This window comes from Mus pahari, chromosome 8 (genome assembly GCF_900095145.1).
Source record: "Mus pahari chromosome 8, PAHARI_EIJ_v1.1, whole genome shotgun sequence".
Classification (NCBI taxonomy): Eukaryota; Metazoa; Chordata; class Mammalia; order Rodentia; family Muridae; genus Mus; species Mus pahari.
The window spans coordinates 93,729,499-93,753,786 of record NC_034597.1 but is presented as its reverse complement, the minus strand read 5'-3'; the positions used below and the strand labels follow the sequence as shown (position 1 = coordinate 93,753,786).

The following is a 24,288-nucleotide window of genomic DNA, read 5'->3' as shown; positions in this document are numbered from 1 at the left end:
ACCACATTCTTTGTACTTTCCTATAATAATACAAAAGCAGACTGGAAAAATAATAAACCCACTTCAGCCTCAGCACAGGCTAAAGTCATGTTGTAATGTTGTCTAGTTGTCTTTCTCAGTCCTCCATCCTCCCTTAAGACTGGGTTGACTGACTGAGCTGGCAAGGTCAGTGAATGAATGCTGCAGGAGAGACATTGAGTTGAAGACATGAAAGGCATGTCACTCTGGACAGAACATAAACCCCATGTAGGAGATCTCCACATAGGATAGAATAGTCACATGTCAAGGTCTGACTCTTTATGTCCCTAACTGAGACTAGCTTAGATAGGATTTCTATTGCTACAATAAAATACCATGACCAAAAAGCAAGTTGAGGAGAAGGGCTTTATTCAGCTTATACTTCCATACTGCTGTTCATCACTGAAGGAAGTCTAAATAGAACTTCAAATAGGGCAGAAACCTGGAGGCAGGAACTGATGCAGAGTCTATACAGGGGTGCTGCTTACTAAGCTGTTCCCCGTGCCGTGCTCAGCCTGCTTCCTTATAGAACCCTGGCCCTCCAGCCTGGGATGGCCCCACCCATCCTCCACTGGTCACTAATTGAGAAAATGCCTTACAACTGGATCTCATGGAAGCTCCTTCTTCTCTGATGACTCTATCTTGTGTCAAGTTGACACAAAGCCAGCCAGTACAGAGACAGATTTCTTAAGTGTATCTATTTGGCTCAGGTAGCCCACTTGACAGCAATTCTCATGGAGGCAGCCTGTGTTTTCTCCATGGGGTTATGAGGAAGAGGTGATGGCGTGTCCCACTACCCATATATCTCATGGATGGCCAGGGTTCACTGGGTTGTTTTGACAGTCATGTGCCCAATTTGACACTAAGAAAATGATTGCTACCACTGTGCCATAGTTCATGGAAAGCAGCCAAGTGACAGACTTCCTTCCCTAAACCTCTAAATAGTAGCATTTGTCCTTCCTGAAAGAGAGCACAGTAGCAATTTTCCTTTGCTTTTAGCAGCATGATCCATGACGTTATTATGCTTCCCAGAGGTCATGTGACACTATTCTAAAGCATCAGGTGCCTACAAAAGTCAGACGGGGGTTTACAGCAAAGCTCTTACCTTCTTGATCCCCGCTTCCTTTCCTCTGACAAAGTCTTGGTCTCAGCAATAAAGACAAGATGCTTGGTGTCTCAGTCAGCCAATAGCTTAACCATAAGGGCCAGAAACGCGGAAGGAGCCCCGATAACATCTAGAGCCTCTATTTGCCATGAGACTCCTGTTGTATGAGTCAAGCAACACCGTGGCCTAGTTAAGGCCCTGTGCTAAAGTCAGCAATATTCATAACTGTCCTGCCATTAAGACAAATCACCTTTAAGTACCCTTTACCAATGAAGAAGACACAATTTTGTGAAATTAGTATCGTACAGGGTTTTTTGTTTTTTGGATTTTTTTGTTTTGTTTTGTTTTTTGTTTTTTGTTTTTGCTGTGTAGAGACCCCATGATCATAGCAACTCTTATAAAGGGAAACATTTAATTGGGGCTTTCTTACAGTTCAAAGATTTAGTCCATTGCCATGACAGGAAGCATAACAGCTTGCAGACAGACATATTGCTGAGAGGTAGCTGAGAGTTCTACCCCTGCACCCCCAGGGAACAGGAAGACAGTGAGCCACTAGGCCTGACTTGAGTCCCCACAGTGTCACACTATCTCCTAACAGCACCATTCCCTATAAGCCAAGCATTCAAACCCACAAGTCTTTGGGGGGCCAAATCGGTTTAAACCACTATAGTCATGTTTTGCTCTGTGAGATTTATTGTTATTCAGTCACACGCTGTCCGATGCCTATCCTCTCATCTGAAACTGTTAAGGCACATTCAAACTAATAACTCTACTAACAAGTAGAAATAAGATAATGTACAGTCTCTTGTATAGGAGAGAGTATATGTATGTGTGTGTGTGTGTGTGTATGTGTGTGTGTGTATCTAACTCAGGTCATTAGGTGTGGTGGCAAACCATTTTGGCCCAGAGTGAAGAGTTATGTTTGGGAGTATGGGTAAGTGACCTGTGTCTGTACCACCAGAAATGAAAAGTTCTCCCTCTCCCAGCAACTGGCAACTGTCTATAAATCTTCAGGGAGGGGTATGGCCCATGCGTTTCTTCCCATGTAAGGAAAGTTCACGGGCCAGATCTTGTGTAGGTCTTGTGAGATAGTGACAGCTTCTGAGAATTTAAAAGTATATCAGCCATTTTGTGCCTGAAAGATGGCATTCTATAACATTCCACATCTTACTCTGGCTCTCGAATTCTGTGATATTTACTGAGCCTCAAAGCCGGTAATATGTATGTCACATTAAATGCACACACTATCCAACAGTCACTTGTTCTCAGCACTTTGTCTAGTTGTGTCTCCACAGTAACCACCGCCCACTACCAAAAGAAGCTTCTTTGAGCAAAGCTGATGGCAACACTATTCTGTGAGCATAAACACAAAGTTTAGAAGGCAATTTGAGAGGCACATTTGATAGTATCCCTTTATCAAGATGGCAGTAGCTTCTTTATTAGAGCCTATGACCTTCCCAGCCACGGACTTAAACTATCAGACATGAATTCCCTCCTATGGAGGAGGCCCCAATTACAACCAGAAGGTCGTTGCTTATACCCATAATATTCATGCTGATATTTCACTGATGCTCATATCTTGTATGGAGGGTCAGTAGTGTAGCAAGCAAGGTACTCAGCTGAATGTCACTACTGATGACACTTCTCCAATACCTAACCTTTTGGACCTTATGAAAGTCAGAAGTGAGGATGCCTCCTTTTTTATTTTTTATCTTTCTTTTCTTTTCTTTTCTTTTTTTTTTTTTATCAACGAGAACAAAGAACAGAACATTTTAACTATTGGTCCAAGTCAATAGTTCTGAGGATCAAGCTAAGAACCACCATCTCACCTACACATTAATATATGCAAAGGATAAGAAACTAAGGCTATGAGTGGGCCTTGTAGAAAGAAGCAGACAGATTGTCTTCTTGAACCACAGAAGACTCAGTTCCCCATTCAGCATCCCCCTCTCCCCCATGCTACAGGCATATGAACTTTAAATGACTATAGAATCTATATGTATCAATTAAACATCTCGAGGGAGGCAAGGAAAAGGAGAGTTCCTTTTTTTTTTTTTTTTTTTTCCAAATGATTCTTCTTTGCTGGAAAGTATTTTTGCAAACACAATAAATACAGGCAAGATTTCTTTTTCCCATGCAAAAAGAAAATAAGCTATACTTGTCTTTTTTCATACCTACTACAACCCATAAAAGATCATAGCATAAAAAAGCCAGATCATAGCAGCTAATTTCTAGGAGAGTTGAAGGGACTCGGAGTTCCCCGTGCCATGGTGTCTTTTCCATCTAAAATTTCAGAGAATTTCCATGCAAGTGATTTTACAGACATTTCGGAACAGGCGTTACCAGTGGCAGTAGGTAACTGAGCTGATGGCAGTGTTAAATTATGAGTAAGTAGGGTCTTTAAAAAACAAAACTTAACAACCTCCACAAAAGTCAGCACTTAATTAAGGGCATTCAAATCCCTTGAGGCTTCATCTAATTCACCTGCTCCCCCTTTTGACCTAAAATAAGCCATCTAATCCAAAACATGAGCTGTTGTGTTTTGTTTTGTTTTCAGTCCGATGAAGTCACAGTTTGCCACTCAAGTCACTTGATGCCATAGATCGCCGCTAGTCACCCTGATGTAGCACAAACTCGTGGTTATGACATTTAAGGTTTCTGGGTAGGCTATTTGAATGAGAAATAAAGAATTCCCCTGATCAGCTAACTCTTGCCCATGTAGAGAGGTAATCCAAATGTCACTGCTCCCTCTCAGTATGCTGGGGCAAGAGTAATGACCAACATCTGCTTTGAATCCATTCCTAGGGGGAAAAGCTTGAGGTCTTTCTTGTATTCTCACATGCCTCTCTGATAGTCATACTGTCACTTAAAGGAGAAAGAAAAAAGCTCTGAGAAAAAGACAAGGCCATCATAACCTCATATATGCACTCACTTGCACTCAAGAACGTGAAAAAATTCGCAGAGGAGGAAACTGTGAGCAATAAATTTGTTTACTGCCTCTCTTTAATAAATGACAGCAATGGGAAGAGCTTTGATGGGTAAGTTCTCCTTCCTTCCAGCTTCAGCTTTGTCCACAGATGCTCGGAACACCTGCAGGACACTCATAAATTGAAAAATTTACAATCTGGCTCTGCAAAGTGCCCTAAGCCACATGTCATCCCAGCTGCCTTTGTGCTGCTTGCCCACCTGTGATGCGGGGGCCACAGGGTCAGAGCCCTTTGGTCTCTCCCCCACTCCTACTGGGGCACACACATGAGCTTGCTTCTTCCAGGGATCAAACTTTTTCCAATTGTCCGAAGGTTTCTTTTGATTTCTTGGCTTCCAGTTTTGCTGAGATGTCTGAATCTTTATTTATCTTTACTGGTTTGGAAGCATATTTCCAGATTGCTTCTAGATTAAGGAAGAGAAAAATAAACTCAGAAAATGAAGTAACAGCACATGATCCCTCGGGGAACTTTCAATATCTGCTATTTCCTGTTTTGTTTTAAATTTGGCCATTCTTTTGTACAAACTTGAAATAAGCCAGTTTAAAGCAAACAAATAAAAATAAGAGTTTCTTTTAAATAACAAATCACCCACTGTAAAATCTAGGACCTTGTATCTAGAATATGTTAAGAAGCCTGATAATCCCATTATTAAAAAAATAACAATTCCGTTATTTAAAAAAATAGCTCAACTGTAAAGTAAGTAAAGGATCTGAACATATTGTTTTCCAAAGGAAAATACAAATCATCAACAGACATAAAAAGATGTTTGATGTCATTATCAATTCATAATCCAAACCGCATTATGATACTAGTTCATACCTACTGGGTTGTTTAAAATCAAAGAGTTGAATGAATAATAGCATTATTATCATTCATGGTAAGGATGCAGAGGCATTAAAATCCTTAAAATAGCTAGTTGGTGTGCAAGTAATGAAAGTTACCTGGGACCTTGGTCCCTAGAAGGTTTAGCATAGGCTTAACAAACATGGTGCTGACCTTGCATTTCTTTCACCAAATACTTGACCAGAAGCCACTTGGAGGAAAGGTTTGTTTTAGCTCGTGGTTGGAGGGGACAGTCCGTCATGGCGGGGAAGTGACAGCAGCAATGTGAGGCAGCCGCCTCTCTTGTGCCTAGTTCAGGATGCGGAAGGAGATAAGAACAGCTACCTTCCTTGTCTTCTTTGTATTAATCTCAGGACTCCTGTCCATGGGATGATTCTGACAATATTTAGGGTGGGCCTTCCTTACTCTGTTAAAACTTTCTATAAATATCTTCATTGACACACCCAGAATCCATATTGATTCTAAATCCCAATAGATCAACAATGTAGATTAACCACTATATCAAATTATTCATCAACTCTATTCTGAGAAATCTACCAGGAAACCTAGAAACACATGCGTAGGCAAAACCTCAGAATAGTGGGATCATTTATAAGAGCCAAAAAATGAAAACAAGTCAAAAGTTCTAATTGACAAAATGAATAAACAAAATGTGATATAGATAAAATGTAGAGAACAATCTGGGGACTGAGACCCCTCCACACACACTTCCTGATCCCTTTCTGACACTGAGCTCAATTCATGTAGCAGAACACCTGTAACTCTCAAAGTCCCTAGTCAAAGCAAGCGCCAGCCACCAACCAGCCAGGGGAGGGAGGATCCTAGTGCCTGCCACCTACTTGCCAGTATTTCTTAAGTGATTTCATATTGAAAATTGGCAATTATCACCTGGGTGGCACTCAATATTGTTTTGACGCTCCTTCATTAGGCAGAAAGTGACAGAAGCCTGTCTGAAGAACAAAGCACAAAATGAGAGGCCCATTTCACTGGTGCATCACCCTTCAGCTCCAGCACCCTTCCTTCCCTGTCACCCTGGGTCCACCTTCTGCCCTCCTTTCTTCAGCAAGCTCTCTTTAACCTGGGAACTGAGAGGCTAAGAGGCTACAAGGGCGTTTATGGCTAAGAGACACTCTCTCATAGTCTAGAAAAAAGAAAAAGAAAAAAAAAAAAAAAGAAAGCATTCTTTACATTCTTTTCATTTTTAAACCCACCAGGTTCTGGCGGAAGACCAAAGAGCTGCCCTTTTATTATATGGGGTAAGTAATAATGGATATCGCTAAACCCGAGAGGATTCCCTTGTCACCTTCTTTAACTTAACTTCTCCGTGGAGAGGTCCGCTCCAGTCTGATGGTCTATACCTGCTCTGGGAAAGTAACAGTGGGGGTAGGAGTTGTGCCTGGGCTATGAGCGGCGGTGGTGTGGCCCAGAAGTAAGAAAGTGGGTTGTAAGAATCTGCAGCCTACAACGCTCCTGAATCTACAGGTAAGGTTGGAAATCACTGGAGGTGTTTACCATGCTACCCCACTAAATGGTTTTAAAGAATTCAGGAAGGCTAAGAGAGAGACAGACAGCTTGTTATCAGAAACACACCTTGAGAAACCTCGGGCTTCTTTAAAACGGCATCAAACCGCCCACCTGTAAAAACTTAAGAGATAACAAAGAACCCGAGCAAGAGAGGAGTCCAGAACCCAGGACGTAGAGAGTGGCAGGAACGGGTCCCATAACTGAGTTGAATAACCAGATTTTCGGTGAGAACCCCCAAGCCTTTAATCCTCAAGGGTACAAAGGAACTTCCTGAGAGCGGAACAGAAAGGTCATCTCCTCTGGGAGCAAGCACCCACTGATCCTCCATCTCTTCTGTTCCAATGTCTGAAGTGAAGTGGCCCTGTGCAGACCAGTGCTCTCAACGATTTCCATCAGACCCGTTCATCTGGCTTCACCCCCTGAACATCATCCCAGCTGAGCAGACAGCAGTGACGACTGTGGGTGAGGGTGGGCAAACACACGCGTCTTGGAATTGCAGACGCAGTACACACCATTGACCTAGACTTTGAGGGCAGACTTTAGAGACCGAGAAGCTAACCTTCCTGGATAAGGGGTGGGAGACCCTAGGTCTGGGAGAAAGACTGCCGAAACAAAAAGATCGATGGCTCCTAAGACGACGACGTGGTCAAGGGCTCCAGTCCTCCATCTGCAAGATGGCTGTAGTACAGCACCTCCCTCGCCACCCCACCCCCACCAAGCTGTGTTGAGGATTAAATGAGGCATTGTAAAGAAAGAGCTCAGCCCAGGACGCAGCACTTAAGCAGATGCTAAATCATTATTATCATAACAATCCTATTACGCTCTGAAGCCTATTTAAACAAAAGTGTTTCCTCCCAGTTCTGCCTACTCTAAACCCTTCCTTCTAGAGCGGACTCAAGGATGTTGTTGTTATTGTTGTCATGGTTTTTATTTTAATAGTCTTAAAACACCGAGTGAAACAACCGCTCTAGAAGGCAGAAAGCCAGTGACTCTTCCCCGCTTGCTCATATTGGTCTCCTGTGCCCTGCGATTCAACCATCCTCTCGAGGCATTTGGCCTACAACCCCTCCTTCAGAATTGAAGAGTCAGGAGACCTTGCCCCGGGTGCTCAGACTCATTAAGATGAATTGCCTGTCTCCTCTTAGTGGAAATATGGCAAAGTACGCCAGGGATCCCAGAGAGGACAAAGAGCTTGAAAGTCTAATTAGGAAAGGGGAGGCTCTTCCAGGATGAGTGTCTAGGGATGGGATTAGGGAGGGCTAACTAGCAAGACCAGGACTAGAGAGAAATGTTCTTCGGAGGAAGCTTGGTATGTCTGCCTTAGCACTCATTCACGAAAGCAGCACCTCCCAGAACGTCTTGGTGGGCTCTGAACTCAGTATACGGCGTTTTTTCCTGCTCCCTGAACTCAAACTCTAACTCAGGAAAAAGATACCACTGACAGCTCCGGGCACCCTGCGAGCTCAGTGCATTAAACCATTAAGAGACGCGTTTAGAATCCAGTTCCTCAGAGAGAGTTTAAGAAAATTCCAAGAGTTCGATCTTGGAGAAGTCCCATACAATCCTACGGATTTGTGATTGAACATTTGCATGGGACATTTTGAGGGTCATTTTTCTCATGAAGAAAAACTGCACAAGTGTAAGTGCCGTGAAGATGAGAACGGATGGGGAAGAGATGTTAGCAGCGCCTGAGAGAGCTCAGGTGCTTTGCACGTTTGATTGTAGTAAAACACCAAAGGCAATGTTGCTTTCTGCTGGGACAGAAAGAAACTGGACTTCAATCAGAGGCAAAGCTAGGCTTCAAAGCCAGGCTTCCAAATCCTCCCCATGCAGGCCTTTGCATCACACCAATTTGCTTCCCTATTGTGGTACAGCAAGCTGAGCGTGCTCTTTCTGTTCCTAGCGTTTTTTTATGGCCCCTTTCTCACTTATAAAGTGAGGAGATTAGAATAAATCACCTCAAAGTGACTTCCCCCAGCTCTGCAATTTATTAAAAGGAAGGGCCTTCCTATGAGGCAGAAGCCTGAGAATAGCAGGGGTCTTTCCACATGTGGAAACACCCTGTCCTCGCCTCACTCAGAGGGAGACAAAGCTAGTATCCACGGGGGAGCTGGTCCCTGGGCTGAGAAACCAGGCAAGTGTGAATTCTAATCCTGGTGCTGACATTGACTTCCTCTTAATCCTCTGAGTCACTTTGTTTCCGAGTTTCCATCTAGGCACCAAGGTTAGCCGGACTCATCAATCTCCCAGGAGGGGTGTTCAGGCTGCTCAGCGTCTGTAAGGAGCCAAAGGCTTCCTTTCTGAAGGCCTGCGGTGCCTTCACAAGAGGTGTAATGAGACACAAAACTCATGAACGCTTTAAGGCAGGGTTTGAAAAACCACACTTAGGGAAAAAAAAAAAAAAAAAAAAAGCATGCGCTTGCCAAACTTGTTTGAGTCTGGCAATCGAGGTTCCAGATTTGGGATAGAAGAAAACACACAAAATGATAGACACATATTTTACTAAGGTAAACACAGTGTTCTCTCCTCCATGCAATCATTATCAAGAGAATTATAGAACGAATCAGAGCAAACGTTTCTTAATGGTCAGATTTTATTTTAACCCAGAAGAAAAATCTGAGGAAAAAAATTATTCAGTTTTAAAATGCTCAGAGATTTTTTTTTTTAAATAGAAATAATTAAAGTAAACCTCAGACCTTACCCTTGTCTGTAAAGTTGAGCACTCTAGCTGGCATGCCACATCTCCACATCTTTTTATACATGGTCTGTATAGAGATGTGTAAGTATGCATACACATGGCTGTCTGTGTGTGTGTGTGTGTGTGAAGTTTTTTCCTATGCTATCATGTAATACACTCCCCAGTTGTACAGACTTAGGAATCACGTTTTTCTTTCCCTCCTAGCCCACTATGATGAAGACACCATGGAGTCTTGGGAAGAGAAGCCAGGGGAAGCACCTGTCTTTCCGCCCTAACAGATACAGCAGGGATTTTTCTGGTGGTCTCTCTCACAGCTTCTGATGATGTTCAGAAAGATAACTGTGTACACCCCCGCAGGAGAAGAGAGGCTGACTTTTGTGTGGTTCTTTCTTGTGCCTGTCTTTCCCTTCAGTGTTTAACTGAGTTGCCAACGGCCTGTCTCTGGCTGGGATAAATCGGGGGTTTCTTTTCCTCCACTCTGGACTCCACTATGACATCACAGTAGCTATACAAACCCCAGAGTGAAGCAAACAAAAGAATTTTTTAGTTCTCCTTCATTCAATAAGGCTCCCTTTTCTGTCACACGACAACCTTTTGACCTGCATCCTAATGGCTCTGGTCACTCAAGGGCAGAAGTCCGGCCATAGGTTAAGTCTGTGTGTGTTTATGTTGAGGAGGGTCTGTTTGTGCTCACTTCCTGTTGTCTACTGGCACAATGACATTGCTGTTCCGGAGCCCTGAGATCCTGCCTCCTGAGTGGGCTCTTTACCCTGAGATGTTAAAAGGAGGCTGCCTCTCTTGTCTCTGTCCCTTCAGTAGCCAGGCCTTTTTGTCTTGGCTGCAGCTGAGCTGACAGTAGAGCCATCTTACCTTGAGAGGCTTGGGGGAGCCAAGGAATACTGACTATTTCCTGGGGTTGCAACAGTTTCCCGTTTTGCATTTCTTAACACCTGACCATTGCTTTAAAATGTACGACTTCTGTTTGATTCCTTTTTAAATGTTCAAAGCAAAAGCAAAACAAACAACGGGCATATCAGGTAAAAGCAGACTATTTGGGCAATAGTCAGATTTAAATAAATACAAATATGCAACTCCCACCTCCCTCTCCCTCCCCTCCCCTCCCTCCCCCTCCCCCTTCCCCTTCCCATCTCCCTCTCATTCTATGTCTTCTCTGCCCACCTTACCTGCTCCTGCCCTCCTCCACACTCTCCCATTCTGCTTCAAGGGGAGGAGCAGAATGACCACTGCTAGAATGAACGTTCACAAGTTGACTGGTCACTGAAAGTGTTGAGGCATGTGAACAATTATCCATCCATGCAACCCACTCATTCAGCCAACCAACCCAGCTGGCATTCACCTCGTCCTCTTTCAGATGGGCCCAGAGTCTGCAGGGTAAAGTCACTGGGCATTCCCAAAGGAGAAATTGGTACAGCAGATGAGTGAAGACCAGCCTGGAAAGGACATAGCATTCCTCATCCCCCACAGGAGAGAGGTGGGGGACCTGTTCACACTCCATCTCCTGTCCCACCTGTGTGTCTCTGGACTACCTATGGCACGTGAGCAGGCATTGCACACTTAGGGGAGCACTGCTCTCCGGAGTCCCATTGTCTTCAACTAATTCTTTAAGGATAACACAGAAAGGATATTTAACTTGGTACATTTCCAAAGCCAGTGATTTACTCTCTCCACATTTCCCAGTCTATGCCTGTATAAGACCTCAGGGCGGGCATCAGGACGGGCATCAAGACGGGCATAGAATTTACCACTTGGCCTCTTCTTGGCTATGTAGACAGACAATATGGGATCCTCCCTTTCTTTTTTTCCTTTTTTCTTATACCACAGTTCCAAATTATGCATATCCCTCTGTTGTGCAATCTCATGTTCTACTCCTCCCCCATATGCTGTGACAGATCACTACAGCAGACCATTATGAATGTCCCCCCAGGTGGGAAGACTGCCTTCCTGAAGCAGATTAATGATCATCCTGGAGTGGTTCCATGTTCCTTTTTCCAGGAGCCAAACCCGGATGCTATTTTTTTTCTAAAGATACTTTAAAAAAAGAAATGCAGGCACGAATATAACTCGAGGAATGTTATACTTCCTGGTACCAGCTGTTCATCAAATTATGAGAAGAAACAGGAGGATTTATAATCCTTGAAATTTCATTTGAGTCCATGTTGTCACAAAGGTACTTCCTACCATATGGTTCATCCTTTCTGCAAGGTCCCAAGAAACCCACGAGAGCATGGAATCCCGAGGGTTAATTTCATTCCGTCTGTTTTCTTCCCTGGTAGTGAGAGAGAAGCTGCCATAGAATCCTCCCATTCCTCTAACTTCTTTTTTCTTCACATATAAGTGGTTCTCTCCTTAAAAATATAAGATTCTCCTTCCCAGCATGGTCTAGGATTTCTTAAATTTCCCATCACATAACTGCATAAAATATAAGATTATGCCATTTTCATAAAAATGAACACAAACGGGCATAGCCATATTAAACAAATTTTGTCATTCAAAGAATGACAGATATCATGTTTTCCTTCCCTTGTGATTCCTAACAATTATATGGACATGTAAAAAAATGTATGCATATGACATAAAAGTAGAAGAGAAATAGCCTAGGAGAACAAGGGGAAAGGAGGGGCAAAAAAGGACATAGGGGACAAGGTGTTCAAAATATGTTTATATATGAAAATGACTTTATGTAAAACATGACCATAATAAGGAAAATGTTTTTATATATGCATATTTATGTATATATAAATGCATACATATATCTATATATGTATATCTATATACACACATACATACACACACATACACACACACACACATAATGCTATGGCTAAAGAAATGACTCAGCAGTTACATGAGCACAGGTTACATATCTAGGGCACCAGAGTTCAATTCTCAGGATCTCTCAGTGTGGGATCTGACACCTTCTGGTCTCCAAGAGCACCAGGCATGTATGTGGTGCATACATGCAGGCAGAACACCCATAGCTGTAAAATAAAATGGGTTTTAAAAAGCAGAACATAATTCTGCCACAAAAATCACCTACTATACCTGGTGTTTATTACCGGCTTGTTCAGAAGCCAAATTACATCCCCAGTCTCTACCATCTATTGAATTTAAACTCAACCTCACTAAGAGAAGATGTTAAAAAGCAGAGACTGGTAGAAGAATGACCAATATAACAGGACCAGCATGAACAAAAGCAGAAAAGAGGGGAAAGTGGAAGTAGTCGACATAGAGAGAGAGAAGCAGCACACCTGTGCAGTATGAAGGGAGAGGACCGGTATGATCCACGCCAAGGCCTGGCGATGTGAGCATCCACCGAGGACCAGAAGGGGGAGGAGTCAGAAGGGGGAGGAGCCAGAGGGGAGGAGTCAGAAGGGGAAGGGCCCGAAGGGGAAGGCCAATAAGGAAGAGGTCCATGGGAACCTCTTAGGAAGAAGGCTACTAGCTGTGCCCATTATGTAGCAAAATGGAGTCAAAAGACCTGCTTCGTACAACTTCTCTTTTCCTTGAGGTTTCCATGTCTCACATATGTGTGGAACTTCAGCTGTAACAAGCGCCACGCAGGTGCTTTCAAAGGATCAAAATGGAATCACAACAGCAGTACAATGGAGAAATCATAGCAAGAGACCTATTTTGAATGTCCTAGTCCAGCATCAGGAGTCAGCTGTCTGGATTTCCAATTCTACAATAAATGAAGGACAGCTGGATTCTTCACAAACATCACACATATTCTGCAGAGTGTGAACCCTGATGAACTTTGTGAAGATCCACTACCACTGGCCTGGCAATCATTTCTCTCTTTCCAGGTGAGTGAGCAGGTGAAGAAAACATGAGAAAGAGTGATTGATTTCCTATACTGCCCAAGAAATTAATTGCATATGAGAGTTAAAAAAATTATGGAAGTGCAATATATAATGGTAATCAGGGGGTATATTATCTTGTCTAATTTTAATCAACCCTTGACATATATAAATAGAGATTTAACTAGTTGACTGATTAGTTCTTTTTCAGTTTTTGTGTTTTCAAGTGATTTGTGATTTTTTTTTTAAATGTCTTTCTCTCTTTCCTTTACGAATCTCTGGCAAGTTGACATACATATGGTGAACATATGGCCTGCCCCTAATTGATTTAATTCAAAGAGGACCCAGGGGAAAGCTCTGAGCACTATCTGTTTGAGAGCTTTGGGGGATGTTTATTTCAGAGTGAAGGGTGAAAGTGTGATACCATCATAGTGGTGCAACTGGAACAGACCAGGCATTACCCACACATGGCAGAGAGCAGCAAGGATATAAATCACTAGGGCAAGTGTGACTCCAACTCTCTGAACTGCCACAGAAGCTATATATATATAAAGGTGATGCCTATTTCAAGCAAAAAGTACATAAAAATTTTTTTTTTTTTTTGATTTTTCGAGACAGGGTTTCTCTGTATAGCCCTGGCTGTCCTGGAACTCACTTTGCTTGTGGACGTTGTACATCGTGGTGCGCACTAGGCTCCGCACCACGATGTACAACGTCCACAACCGGCTGTCCTGGAACTCACTTTGTAGACCAGGCTGGCCTCAAACTCAGAAATCCTCCTGCCTCTGCCTCCCAAGTGCTGGGATTAAAGGTGTGCGCCACCATGCCCGGCTAAAAAGTACATATATTGCTTACCCTGAATTTCCCAGGAGAAAACACATTGCCTAACTAACCAGCACCCCAAACACACACACACACACACACACACACACACACACACACACACAAGCATTTATAAATCAATTTGCCGGCATTCCAGAACAGTTCGGAGTTTTCCTCATGCATCTTCCCTTCCACCTGATAGAGATAATTCTGTTGCTAAACTATGGCAGAAGAAATGACTTGCTGGCTTGCAGTCCCTCCCACAGACTGTTATAAACAAAGCCACGTGTATATTGTCTGTTTGCTAGATAACAATCCAGTTGCCAGTAAACCAAAATCCAATTTAGTGGACTCTCTTTACTGTCCTCCCTGGATTGGCTCCAACACTAACGTCAAGTACCTGCGTTGGCTAGTGATGAGCTTGCTCGTCTGAAGTTGACTGGAATATTAAGAAGGGTGACAAGATGAAATTATAAATATATAACACCTGGCCAGAATCTGTTATTTTCCCACTTGTTTATTTATCGTGTGGGTAGGGGAAGAAGGTAACGCATGCCACGGTGTACATGCAAAAGTCAGAGAGCAACTTACAGCGGCTGCTCCTCTCTTTCTGTCATACAGCTTCCAGCCAGGGATTGAACTCAGGTCACTAGGCTTGGCAGGAAGCACCTTTATCCACTGAACCATATTGCTGGTCCCCTTATTAGTATTTTCATGTCAGTAATTTTACATTCAAAGTTCATTTTGCCATGTGCCAAAAACAAAGGGCATGACTGATCTATCAGTACTTCTGAGCCACGCATAAGAAATCTATAATTGATAGAGTCATTTAGAAAATATATTTAATATATCATGTATTCATAGTTAATATATGTATGCACATGCGCACATACATGTTTATATATTATAAATATATAAATTATTTTATATGTTATAAACATATGATGTCTAAAGTTGCATGTTAGACATCATAAATTCAAATATTTATATGTATTTATGTTATAATATATTTTATTTATAAAGATGTCTTATACATCATATATTTTAAAGATATATGGTATCTTTATATGTGTTATATATGTTTTTACAAACATATAGTTTCATATGTGTGCCTTTCAGTTCTTATTTCTTTTGCCTTTATCTCAACACCTCAGATGTTGGACGAACTCCATAAGTGTCATAAGGTAAATAATCTCATTGTGATAGTCATAGCAGTAATACAGCTTCTGTTTACTTCATCTGTGCCAACTCCAGGCCGTGATGTAAATATGTTTCCAAATAAGTCCTTTGTCTCCTTTAATCCTGATAATCTTCCTGAGAAGGATCTTGCTATTCTCCAGATCTCAAAGTTGGGAGTTGCAGTGTGAAGATGCTAAATAGCATGTTTCAGAGCAAGTAGTATTAATTCAACATTGGAAAGACCGCTGGTACCCAACAGACCCTTCCAGCTGAGTTTGCAAAGTGTGCTCTCCAGCTCCAAGCTCTCTGTGTACCTGTGTTAGTATGACTTTACTCAGTTCACTATCCTTTACTCATCTCTCTCCTGGGAGTAAATTCAAACATTTTATGTTGATAAGGTGAATTAGTAAGAGTCCTATATTCCTAAATAATAAAACAAAGGGGATGGGGCGGAGACATCTGATTGTGTCAATCCACCATAGTCAAGAACAGAGTGAGAAAGAGCCAGAAAGCATTTCTATGATATCTTTGTCCATTTTGGTGTGCCTGGGAATTTCTCAGAAAAACTACTATTTCTCCCAAATACCAAATTTATTGGGTCATCATCAAATCCTTTCCAATGGATTAAAGTTTTATGGCTTTGATTTTAAGCTTTTCTTCCATATTTAAAAAATCATATTTAGTGGACTGTCTCTATCGTCCTCCCTGACAGTAGGGAGAAAGCTGAAGGACCCGCTCTGTGATGTGATCCCGAGCACACGAGGGCATTTACATGTCTTAAAAATCCACTATGGAAAACATCAGTCAAGCTTGAGCTCATACATCTAAGATTCGATTCCTGGAGCTTGTAGGACCATAAAATACAGAGAAAAAAAGCTTGATAGATTTCTCTTGGGTATTAGGACAATATACTTGCCCTATCCAGTGGCACCCAAAATGGGAGAAGTTATCCAAATGTTACCTTAGAGCTAAATGCTAGTTACAAAATGGAGGTACAAATATTTCTAATATCATTTGCTAATCAACTGGAACTTAGTCCTCAATAGTTCCTACAATCAAATGCCTAAGGTGGACACACACTGTGCATTGAAGAGTTTGTGCATGGCCATGTCACAATGACCTAAGTAAATGACAGGAAGACTGAAGACCTGTGGAGCAGTCTCTTCTGTACACCTAAGGTGCCATCTTTATTTGAGAATGAAAACCACCCAACAGAAAATTGTCACTGCTGAGTCACTGCTGAGTCACTGCTGAGTCACTGAACACCGGAACATCCTTAAGTCTGTTTTTGTTTATTTGTTTGTTTGTTTGTTTGTTTGGGGACAGGACATGACAATGCAGGAAGTAGTATTTTCATAACAAATTAAATTTAACAAAGAATGTAGTCCTTCCTTCTCAATTCAAACTGCACCAAGTAAACCTCCAAAGGTATTTCATGCGGCGTGTTTTGTTTTGCTTTATTTTTCTCATTCTCTCAGCACATGAATTATTAAAGGCATACAACTAACTATAAAATCCTGTCTATCCCCAAATCACATAGCCTGCCCATGCTGGAAGCTTTAACTATGTTTTACAGTTGTAGAAATTATGAGGATCCATCCTATAGACACCTGTAAACCCCAAGCGTGAGACAGAGGCGGCCGGGTTCATCTGCTTGTCACTTTGCAGTGAAAAGGTCCTGGGACATCTTGAAAGAGCTAGGGAGGGCTCCAGGGAAAGGACTTCTGATGTGAGAAAAACATGCGTGGCACTGTGTGGAGCAAGATTCAAGGTTAACTCTCAAAAAACAAATACTCTCTGGGTATGAACAGTTCTACTGGGCTCTTCCTTCATTGAAGCCAGTAGAATTTTTGTACCTCCTGGCATGGTTGGCTTGTTCAGTAACCCCCCTGTGGTTACCAAGGTTACTGCACTGAGTTCTGTAGCCTACACAGCTCTATCTTAGTATCTTTCCTCCTGTTCCTTCCAGATTTCCTACATTGTCACACACTAACTCCAGAGGACCCCCACAGAGTGCCTTCTCTCTCTGTCATGTCAGCTCCTCCCAGATGACAGGGGAGAATCTTACTGCAACATATTGTTTTCAACATAGTTTTAATATCAATCCCTTTCATTCTTAAAACAGATCCAATTTTAGAGGATAAATTATAGGGTTATCATTCCTGGATCTTACTATTCTCCCTTCCTTCTTCCATAATATCTATTTTGTATCAACAAAACATCACATTGCTAAGCATGCACACCTTCCTCTCAGAGGCCGGAGCAGGGGGGATTGAATTCAAGTCTTAGCTCCATAACAAGCCCCTATCTCAAAACAAACGAAACTAAAGAAAAAAAACCTCGCAGCATGAATGCTTCCAAATTCCTGCTCTAGCCTTGCTCTTTCAACTAAGTACTAACCATCTCAGCTCCCTTGTCTGTTTGATGGGAGAGTCCTTCTGGAACCACAGCCAAGTATCTGTCATGTTGCCTTCCCTTTTCACAGCAGCATTGCAACGTGTGTGTGTGTGTGTGTGTGTGTGTGTGTGTGTGTGTGTGTGTGCAAGCAGTTGAGACTAAGATCTCATGCATGCTAGGCAAGGGCTCTACTACCAAGCCATATCTCCAGCTCCTGAATTATAACTTTTGCTAAAGATATTCCATGAAGCTTGAGATCTTGAATTTGTATTGCCAATTATCTATTATATCCCATAAATTCTGCTAGGTCAGGATGTCCTAAATCTACAATTCTGCTTTCTCCTCGACCAGAAGCATCTTCAGTTCTGGTCTTCTCTCATAGACCACCATAAAAATCAGCAGCAATTCCCAAGAAATACTAAATTAACTTAAACTCCCTACTCTGGCTATTGGGGGCTTTTATAATATAGCTTCAATTTAACTTATTGCTCTAAAAAATGATAGTCCATCGTTTCATCATCCATTGTAACTGCTTATGTTATGAATGCTTGTTAGCACCAGGATACTGCAAGCCCCGCCTAGCCATGTGACCCTTGACCTGCATTGCCAGGACAACAACCTTCTATCCCACAATCCACTTGGCTCAGTTCCCGCCCTCACTGGTGTGACGTCATTTTTTGTATAAGAGAGGAAGCCAACCCCTCCTCTCTCTCTGCTCTTCTCTACCCTTCTACCCGCTTCGCTGCTCCCCCACTCCCGCATAATAAACCTCTCCCACGTGGATCACCTTGGCCTGGTCTGCTGCTTGGTTTATCTGCCCAAAATATAAAAATGCTAATATATTCCCCCCAAACTAAAAACTGTTTACACAAATGCAATGGCACGTAGCTTCTGGGAACCTGCCCCCTGTTGGTCCTGATTGGTAAATAAAGATGCCAACAGCCAATAGCTGGGGAGGACAGACAGAGGCAGGGCTTGGGACCAGGAGCAGAAAGAGAAGGGAGAAATCCGCCATGCTGGGAGAGTGTGGGGGAGAGGAGATTTGCCATGCCTGAGAAGAGTGTAGGACAGAGAGGCAGAACTGCACTGTGAAGGAGCCCAGAAAGGTTGGCCCAAAGGGATGACCATCTGGGTCCAGAGCAGGCAAGATAGAACATAAAATTAGTAAGTAATAGCTCTGGATTCACTGCAAGGAGGTTAGGCAGTGGCCAAGCTCTTTAAGGCATATTAACTTATAAAGTCTTCAATTTCACTTGGGAATAAAACCATTGGGGTGGGTAGCAAACCACGCCGACAAAAGTTATTAATTAACATTTATTTCTACATCCTATAGGTCCTTTCTTGTCTGTACTTACAGTTTCGAGTTCTAGACCTCACATGAACTCATCTACCTAGAAGACAGGCTATAGTAGTAGAAAATAGTTTCCTAATCCTTTTCCTTTTTTCTTGAGCGGTGGTTTCCAGGGAGAAGGAAATACAAGCTGCAGGTAGCAGCCACCGAGCAAAGGGTAGCCGGCGAGAATCTCCTCCGCCATCTGATCATTGGTGGCTGACTCCTTTGCCCATCAGCTAAAAATGAGAGGAAAATTCGGGTTTCGAAAATTTTCAATTTCTGAAACACTTAATCCTTACTACCCATTCTTTCTACTATATTATATTCAACACACTTTGTTCTTTTTATAAAAAAAATAAAAAATAAATACCTCCCCCAAAGACATGACGTATTGTGAGAATGATTTGAATTTCTTATTTTTTGTTCTCATCTTTAGCTTGGAATATCACCATCCCCATTTCTACTTTTGTAATCTATCCATTCACTGCCCATTCAAATACCATTCCCTTATAGGGCCTTTCCCCCTTCACTTTCTCTAAATAAGCATTTCTGTTCCATCATCTCTATCTTTACCATCATCTTCGTTGTCGTTGTCATCATTCAGTACTTTCGGAGCTCTACAATGGCCTCTACAGACCCAATCCCTGTAAATCCCACCTTCAAAGGCTCTGACCACCATGCTGCCAGACCGACCTTAACAGACACGAGCCTCATCACAACATTCCTTAGCATACAAGACTATAACAAGTCTTTCCATAGACACTGCCCACTACTCTCAGAAGGAGAGTCAAATACTTCCTTCTTTGCATATACCAAATTATGCTTACACTATTTCATTTGTTACAACATATTTATTCCTTAGCTTTCTTTTGTAATTTCTATAGGATCATAAGTCCTCTGGGAGTGAGAGATCATGAAGTTGTTAAGGACACATATTCCAGAAATAGAATATAGGTTCAAGTCCTAATTCTGCTACTCACAGTGTGCTAATACCACAATAATTTCACACCCAGCAACCACAAATTCCCAGTGATACTGGGCAACTGACTTTTTAAAATCACAATTTGAGTGGTACTTCTGTTGATTTTTGTTTGTTTTGTCAAACTTTTGATGATTTGGGCTGAATCTGTCCATAAATTCCTTTGGTGTGTCAGCTGGTATAGCTGATGAGTATAGGCACACACACACACACACACACACACACACACACACACACACACACACTGTTGCCACCAGGAAGACAAGACCATGAGAGTATAATGGAGGATAAAATAACTAGACAGAAGAAATGTATCATCTCACTAAAGTTGTCCATGATCAGTTAGACCTGGATGCATGAACCAGACCAGCTTATGGACCAATGTGGACGCCCGCCTCGCCAGCAAGGAAGACGCCACACAACAGGATTCTTCTGTACACGTTTATTGGGAGAGCTTGATTGCTGTGGCGAAAGACCCCAAAAGTAACTTATAGGAGGAAGAGTTTGTCTCTATATGGTTCTAGAGGGAACCATTATGGACACTGTCTATAATGTCAGGGAAGGTATGCTACCAGATGACCAGAGGAGAAAGCTGGCTGATCACATCTGAACTGAAGAAAGAGCAGGAAGCAGGGCAAGGCTACAAATTCTCAAACGTTGCTCACAGTGACATACTTCCTCCGGCAGGATTTTACCGCCTAAAGGTTCCATAATCTTCATAAACAATGTATATGTTTGGTTTTGTGTGATGTATGCATATGTATGAATATGTATTGTATGTATATGTATAGCCTTCTAAGCTTCCCAACACTATAGATTAGTACTATTGTTCTTCTCCCTTTCGATGGTTTGAATATGCTTGGTTCAGGGAATGGCACTATTAGGAGGCATGGTCTTATCGGAGTGGGTGTGGCCTTGTTGGAGGAAGTGTGTCATTGTGGGGGTGGGCTAGCTTCCCATGAGACAGTCTTCTCCTAGCTGCCTTGAGATCAAGATGCGGAACTCTCAGCTCCTTCTCCAGCACCATGTCTGCCTGGACACTGCCATACTTCCTGCCATGATGATAATGGACTGAACCTCTGTAACCTAGTCCCAATTAAATGTTTGTCCTTTATAGGAGTTGCCTTGGTCATGGTGTCTCTTCACAACAGTGGAAACTCAAACTAAGGCATCCCTGTTTAACAGATAAGGAGTCAGAGGTACAGAAAACTGGGTCACTTTGGTGTAGCTTTGTCGTGTCCGGGGTGGAGGGGAGTGGTAGACCTGGAATTAGCTCCTCCCACCATCTGATTGCATAGCTGGTTATCTTTCTGTCTAGTGAATGTGGATTTGACCCAAGGCCACCCGGATGGGAAAGCGGAAGTCAAATGGAAATATCTGAATGGCCCTCAGGAACACATTTCTATCTTTGCTATATTGTCAAGAACATGTGTGCTAGCCGCCGCTGTCTTCTCTGCCCCTGGAGCACAACGGTGAAAGACAGACTGGAGGACAGCCCGACTGAGGAACTCGCTGGTCTCAGCCGCTCCTTTCCTGACCCTCCCCAATAACTGAAGACAGGATAATTTTAAACACAGTCAACGCTTCCTAATTACTTAGCTATTCTAGACAGAACCATAGACCATAGACAATGTAGCAACGTGAATAATGTAGGAGAGGTTTTTATTTTTGATGACTGATAGGCAAATGTTCACAAATCTAAATTACTAAAAAGAATTAAGCTAATGACATACTACAAAGTAATAATCACCGACTGTCTATTGTGCTGAAGGTGACAGGAAAATAATTCACTACTCTGCACACCGTCACCTAATGTCTCTTGGAGCTCACTGAATTCATCTTTTTTTTTTTTAAATTAGCATTCTTTCTTCCTCTATTGGGGAGTTACGTCTTTTATCATGGCTTTAATGGGGTCAGTTTTGAACATGAACGGAACACAGTTCCTGTGAGGTGGGAACTGGCAGCTGAGTCACCTAGCCATCAAAGCACCTTGAGAACGGACTTATAGGTCTGGAAAATTCCTGCTACAGGTTTTATACAAGATAATCTGTAATTCGAGATTCCCCTAATGACTACACAAACACATTTAGTAGATTCGGAAGCACACCACTGAGAGATACTACTGAGAAGGTCACCACTCAGGGAGAAAGAAATAAATGTTATTTAAATTTCTATTTAAATATCACTATAACCAATAATACTGTATACAGACTCTCCCACAGAATTGTTGGAGCTAAGTTTATACAACTGGAACAATACTTCTATTCTTAACATATTCTACTTAAACCATCCTAGCTTGAAGCCTAAACCAGAAACGATTACAGCAATCTCACATATTTATAAGATAATTTCACGGATTGGCTTGTTTTTGAAAAAAAAAAATGTGGTAGCATGAAAACTGTATGAGAATCCAGGCACATAGGTTTTTCCTTATACACGTGATGTCCAAGAGAGTGGAATGTGTGCGTCAAGCCTGACACTCTTGTGAGTATTCTCGTGCATAAACAACAGCTTACATTGTTTGGAGAACAAGAAGATTTTTTGAAACACAGGGCTATGCATAAGAACATTGTAAGTCAAAATAAAAATCCATCCTGAGTTGTCAAAAAGCCCAGAGAGTCTGATACATGTGGATGGCAACACTTACAGCCCATGCATGCGTAAATAGACTCGCCAATTCACATCCGCAGGCACGCACCGATACCCCAGACCAACGTGGGCACAGGCGGCCCTTTATGTCTACCCGGACTTGGCTTTTGCAGCTGCCGGTTTTCTCAGTGTTGTCTCCGGGGCAGTTTCCTGTTGCCATAGCTGATGGCCTGCCCACGCCTGCCTGGGCCTTTCAAGTGTCAACACTCCCAGGCCTGCTGGCTGCAGTGGTCAAATGCTTGTTAATGAGATATAGCAGCTGGGTAGGGGTGAACCACTGAGTGGGATAAAGGAAGACCGCTGGTGCAGGAAGCGATGCCTTTTGAATCTTTTCAGCAGGGTGAAAGCTTTCAAATCAAAGAGGGTATGTTGTATTCATTAATAAACCCGAGTTCCCATGCAGTCACATTAAAGCCAGCAGTTTAACTTTGCACCAGACAGGTGAATTTCCCCTAGATTTTTACCCCAAAAGACAATAAAGAAGAAAACAAGGCTTTAGCGTGGGACAAAGGCATACTTCCTCATCTGTGGGGCTGACCAGACTGCTGAACCAAACAAGGGGCTATTTGCTTTCTTTTTCAATTTATTCCTTTGTCGGTGTATTTGTGTGCGCGCGCGTGCACGCCCGTGTGCGTGTTGCAAAGCTCATAGCAACCACTCCTGGTTGTCGGGTTAAGCATTACACACTCACACTCACACACACACACAACCTTTTAAAACCTAGCTATCAAAAACAGAATTAACAATTTAACAACTACTTGTGAGGAAAAAAGCTACACGGGCATGAATATGGGGCCATATGGCTACTGTCTCAGATGAAACCTAGCTGTGCACCCCCACCCCAACCTATTACTGGGACAGTTTCTCCAGGAAGCTGTGGGAGGTGACAGGATCATGAGACAGTGCTAACAGCTGGGAGAAGTCAGGAGAAGAAGAAAGAAGAGACATCTGAAGCTCAAGCAGCTATCTGACACGGTTACGTTTATATTCATTTGCTAGGAAACTGGGCCCAGAGGAAGTTTTGCTAGGTTAATAAACAGTATCAGAAATGAATTATTTATTTTTGGGGTTGGCTGGAAAATCCAGTATCAATGATGTGATTTTAGAAGCGGGGATGTATATGTTAGACCAAATACATACACTATTTCTCTGTTACCGTTTTTCTTCACAATCTTATTGATAAACTAATAATTGGTGAGGCTTATCTAATCACTGTAAATAAAAGATCATACCTATATATTATCCTAATTATCCCAATTTGCAACTGCAAGCAATTAAGAAATTAAGAGAAGAGGCATTCTTCAAAGCTCTTCAGTTTTTCAATTTTCATAAATTATTTTAAGTGTCAATTCTTAAGAGGTCTTCCCAATCTAAAATAGGAAGATAAGTGGAAATGCCATTTACTGGGTACTATAATGTATCAGACATCAAACTAGATTCTTTAACACAAATACACACTCATATATAAATTTATATAAATATAAAATATACATGCAGACATGTGTGTGTATATATATGTAGATAGATAGATGGATAGATAGATAGATAGATAGATAGATAGATAGATAGATAGATAGGCGTATATATCTATAACAGGCTCTCAGGGAGAGGGAGATGGCTCAGTGGGTAATGAATGTGCTTGCCTCTCAAACAAGAGAATCTGATTTTAGAACACATGTAAAAGAAGCTGAGTGTAGTGATCCATGCTTACAATCCAAGCTGTAGGGAGGCACAGCTCACTGGTTAGATAGTTTAGCCTACACAGTGTAGGTACAGGTCACTGAGAGAACTTTCCTCAAGGGAAAAAAAATGAAAGGCACTTGAGTGGCACCCAAGGATTTCTACTTATCTCTACCAGTGCAAGCATGCATGCATGCACGCATGTACCAGCATACATACCGGAATCCCTTAACACACACACACACACACACACACA

General features: G+C 42.2%; 1 long non-coding RNA gene across 1 annotated transcript; it reads right to left on the bottom strand.

Annotated features, from left to right (window-relative positions):
• Window positions 1-4,108: 4,108 nt before the first annotated feature.
• Window positions 4,109-10,649, bottom strand: LOC110325039. Its single transcript, XR_002380714.1, has 3 exons — window positions 10,360-10,649; window positions 4,310-4,513; window positions 4,109-4,213 (listed from the first exon to the last, which is right to left on the bottom strand). It is a non-coding gene; the product is annotated as an uncharacterized LOC110325039 (long non-coding RNA).
• Window positions 10,650-24,288: the final 13,639 nt, after the last annotated feature.